General features: G+C 47.0%; 1 protein-coding gene across 1 annotated transcript in view; it reads left to right on the top strand.

The window, feature by feature from the left end:
- Positions 1-5,000, top strand: part of ptprn2 (protein tyrosine phosphatase receptor type N2) — a 304,722-nt gene that overhangs the window by 205,601 nt on the left and 94,121 nt on the right. The gene's annotated exons all lie outside the window — the stretch shown is intronic.

Here is a 5,000-nt window from a genome sequence, read left to right as displayed (position 1 = left end):
GCCTAAAAGTCCCAGCTGGCCACTGTTGGAGTCAGTGTAGAGCTTGTCTGCAGCCAGCAGTCTGCTATGTGAAGGACGTTCACGCCTACAGACGCGCCAGACGTCCAGAATAGAAGGCATTCTCCAACCAGCCTGATTGAAGCTTTAACCTGTCTGTGAGCCTGGCCCACTATCTTATGCATTAATTCCTCATTAGTCCCCTGTTACTTTCCTCTCAGATTGAGAGCGATTGAGGCTTTCTATAACTATAAATCAGACACCGGCGGCCCGCCACACCGTCTGCGGCTCGAGTTTCCACACCGCTTAAAACATAGCGAGTAAGAAATGCTGGAGTTCGTCAAAATTACAGCACTCTGTGTTGACCGAGGGCTCCCTGACGCACTCGCCGTTCAACCCTGAACATCTGAAGTCTGTGCTTTTTTAAAGACACAGCGTTAAAAAATGAGAACAGCGACCTTGAGAACGTCGTATTGAATACACAGCGCCAATTGTTCTATGCTAACGGGTCACTTGTGGGAGGTAAAGGAAGCTAGCTCGGGTCAACGAAATCTTTTCATCTCGCGGCATTCGTCATGTGGGTTTGAGCGGTACCGCGGGTGACACGCGCTAACGACATAAACGTCGACCCTGATGAACGCCGGTGAGGTTGTAATTGTTGGTTTTTCGGCACGCAGGGTATTTAGCATAATTGCTTTTTAGCACAGCCGTGGGACATGACCCGTAAAGTGAAGGCGCTTCATCTCCGACTGTTGTAATGACTTCTGAAAGGGAACAAAAACCACCGAGAGAAGCTCCCTCCACCTTAGCCTTGCCCGTGGATGTGAAGTTTGAGACGTAGGACCGAGCTGAGCCCGAGCGGGAGCGCAATAAGAGCGATAGTTTCATTAGGATTCTTAATGAAACCACATGGTGACATCTGTTATTCCCAGGCTCCCGTTCCAGACCGAGTCATTGTTCACGCTGAGAAATCTCCTCGGGAAGATGCAGCATCTGAAACCCCAGACCTGCCCAGAGTGTTCCCCAGTTCTTCTGAAGCAGTTCTGGTGAACTGCGGCATCTGATGGTAGATGGTACTCCGCCGGAGTAGCCCAAACCCAGTGGAGAACCGTTGGGGCCTTCTGTTTACTCTTCAGGAGGCCTTTATTGCTTTTTTTATTATTATTTATATTATACAGCTCAATAACTGGTGGAACCCCTTTTGCAGATGGTTCTATGTAGAACCATATAAGTGGTTCCTTATAGTCCCGAAAAAGGGTACCCTTCACAGTTAAATGGAGTTATTATGTAATAACTAAAAGAGGCAGTGGTGCTCAGCGGTTAGAGCTTCAGGTTACTGATGACAGGGTTGTGGGTTCGATACCCAGGCTTGGCAAGCTGCCACTGTTTGGGAGAAGGACCACGCCCCGACTCCTCCTAGTCATTACTCTATATTAGCGCCATATAGCTGCTCCTCTCCCCTCCACCGCCCCTGCATCTCCCGATGGTCAACCTCCGCCCAGCTCGAAGGGCATGAGCTTGAAGCCCCCCAGAACTCCTTGCCTCAATCAAGCGCGGTCCGCACTCTTCGCAAGCTAGCTAATTGTATGTGGCCCCCCCCATAGTCCCTGTAGAGAAGTACTGCCAATAGAATAGGACCCTCTGGAGGAGCATAAAGCCCCCTGTGGAGCTGGTGGTGCTCCATCCAGTGCTTCCAGGACAAGGTGTGAGGACAGTAGAGACGGTTCCTCTACTTTCAATGAAATTTCAGCCTCAGCCTCAGCGCGTTTCCTCTGCAGTGCAGTCTTTTGTGAGCCCCATTCCCGGGCTGCCCGTTCCTCGTCTGAGATTTACCGTTTTATATTTGGTAGCGGAGCTTCTCTGCGAGCTGATGTTGTTTATTCAATGTTATTTTGTGACTAACAGTCTGTGCTAGAGTGTGTGTGTATATATGAGTGTGTGTTGGGTTCTGATCACCCGGAGTGCACATACATAAGTTGACAAGCGTAGCGTTTACCTTGATCTGTGGCGCGTTCTTGGCTTTGAACCACCTGGCATTGGCTCGAGCGGGAGCCGCAGCCATTCAGACAATGAGGGAGCTTATTTTAACAAGCTAATCTGCCACAAAGACGACAGCGACATGGTTGACGCGTATCTCTCCCTAAATTAGTCCTTAAGCCTCACGTATGTATGAGGCACAGCGAGCCAAGTGCTAGCGCTCGCCAATTAGCACGCCAGTGTTCTGCCTGGATTTAAGAAGGCTTGTGTGTGCGTGTATGTGTGTATCTCTCCTCCACTTCCCCTCACCCAATCTCTTTCATCCATGAAGGAAAAGTCAAGTTCATTCGCTCCGAAAATGCCGCCGAACAGCCTGCGCACTAATTGGACAAAAGTATTGGGACACCTGCTCATTGTCTACTCTGAAATCCAGGATGTCAAAAGCGACAGAGAGCGTGAGCGAGGTCAGGATGTTGGATGATGATCACCACCCCACCTCATCATCCTCAACTCCTCAACTCCATCTGCTGGGGGGGCTTTATACCCCTCTAGCCCACCCCTGGCATTAGGCTTAGTATAGGCCAATAGGTTTATGATGTCTATGTGATCTGCTACAGAAAGTCCTATTCTATTGGCAGCACTTCTCTACCTGGACTAGACAAGCTATGTCAGCCAATGTGTGCAGCGTAAAGGAGCTGAATGAATGCATTCATTAGAAGGGCTGTCCACAAATATTTGGACATGCAGCCTGACTTATGAAACTGAATTAGATCACAAAAGGACGAACCGACTTTCTGACCATCTAGTCTATGTTACTGACTGTGAACTGCTGAACTGCTGGATTGGGGGGCTTTATACCCCTCTACTAGCTCTCCTACTATGGGTTCATATTTATTTGCTCCTCCAAAGAGTCCTATTTTATTGGTGGTGTGCATTTGCACAGTCGTGTCAGCATTCAGTTGGGGTGTCCACAAACATTTGGACACGTAGAGTCTAGCTGATATTACCAGACCCAAAAAATTTGCCCTCTTCTTGCTGAGTCATGCGATACCTTCGCTTTTTCTCTCCAGGGTAATGTTGTGATAACCCGCTAAGGGAACGGGATGCTTGCGGCTAGCGGCTAGCGTGCTGAGGCAGCCTCGGCCGTGCATGCAGGCTGCCGTTGCCATCATGCAGAAAATACAGGGGTTTCTTTTCTGCAGAAATGGTGTATCTGACAGAATCTGGCAACCTCATGTGGCTAGCTATGATTGAGCTCCGTGTGTGTGTGCATGTGTGTGTGTGTGTGGGGGGGGGGGGGGGGGGGCTAAAGAGCGGCGCTGACGGTGGGCCTGTGCAGGCAGAACCGGAGAGAAAGAAGGATGGATGGATGGATGGATGGATGGACATTAGAGTGGGATGCTGGTGTGTCTGATGTGAGAATAAGAGAGAGGGTAAGCGAGCAGCTGGATGAGAGAGAGAGAGAGAGAGAGAGAGAGAGAGAGAGAGAGAGAGAGTGAGAGCGAGAGAGATTAGGTGGTTGCAGAAGTGAGACAGATACAGAACCGGAACTATACAGTGCTAATAAAAGGGTTCTTTGACTAGTAACTATGATGCAATCCATTTTCAGAGCCGTATAGAACCGTTTCTTAAGGGTTACTTGAAGAACCCTATTTGAGAGGCTGTCCATAACAGAGAAGAGCAGCTAACCTTCTTAACATTCACATGCTTCTTTGAAGTCTTTGAATTCTAACAGTTAGAACCCTTTTTAGGTTCTTTTATGTATCTTGAAAATATATATGGACAAAAGTATTGGGACACCTGCACAATTAATGTTTTCTTCAAAAATCATGGGTTTTGGGAATCTTCTAGATTTTGGAAAAGCATTGCTGTGAGGATTGGATTGCAGTTAGTAAAATAAGTTAGTGAGGTCAGAACGTTGGATGTTGGATTGATCTATTGATTGATAGATGGGTTCTACCATCGGAGGGAATTCTCCCCTCCCAAGCGTTTAAGTTGGTTGGGCCCAGGATTCGTCTTTTCTGGTGCGGTAAAATTAAATATAGCAACAAAATAGCGCGAAGCGTCAGTCGAAGGGGGGCTGGAAGAGGCCAGGTGGAGCCGAAAAGGCCAGCTTAGAAATATAAAAGAAGATGGAAGAAGATGCTACCAGAAGAAGAATCTGTAATGTCAGTCTAAGGCTACTAAGCTGTGTTTACAATGCTAATGCTAATGCTAATTTATCATAGTTTATTTTGAAGAGCCCAAAACACACCACTAATCACAGGTGTCCAGTTTCAAGCTAAAAATAATGAACAGAATTTAGAAGTGTTAGATATTAAATAACCGAGCTCATTGATGGAATGGTTGGATGCGAGCAGAGCTTCATTTATTCAAATTCCTCCTCCATGGAGAAAGTGGGCCGGGTTTGGGCATCAAACTCCCGGGCTAAAAAAAAGAGGCCCACTCTGGCCTTGCTGTAGAGAGTACACGTTGAAAACACTTGCTGCCCTCTTACAGTCCTCCCCTGTCTTGTGGATTTCCCATTTCTTTCATTTTTTGATCTTTAGGCAGTTTCTTAGAGGACCCGTGTTTGATTAGTGTTAGTATAATATTTGAAGAGTCTGAGAATGTTTAAAGATTTGAAATGTACTTCAGCTGACAGTTCCTAATGACAGCTGGTGACCTGCCTCAGACTTTACTAAAGTACCTTTGCAGTGTTTAGGATGTTCAAACTTTTACCCAGGCCATACTTCCTGCGTGCTGAAATACAGTCAAGGGTGCTAAATCTTTTGCCTAAGACTATATATAGAATATACTCTTTACACCCCCCCCCCCTCACTCAGGGTTCGAACAGTGACCCTCTCCTCCTCCTCTCCTCTTGACGGTTTGAGTTGATCAGTAGATGAGTAGATCAGTAGATCAGTAGATGAGTAGATCAGTTGATCAGTAGATGAGTAGATCAGTAGATCAGTAGATGAGTAGATCAGTAGATCAGTTGATCAGTAGATCAGTAGATGAGTAGATCAGTAGATCAGTTGATCAGT

The sequence above is a fragment of the Salminus brasiliensis genome, chromosome 9 (assembly GCF_030463535.1).
Source record: "Salminus brasiliensis chromosome 9, fSalBra1.hap2, whole genome shotgun sequence".
In the NCBI taxonomy this organism is placed as follows: Eukaryota; Metazoa; Chordata; class Actinopteri; order Characiformes; family Bryconidae; genus Salminus; species Salminus brasiliensis.
This window is presented reverse-complemented; position numbering and strand designations above follow the sequence as displayed.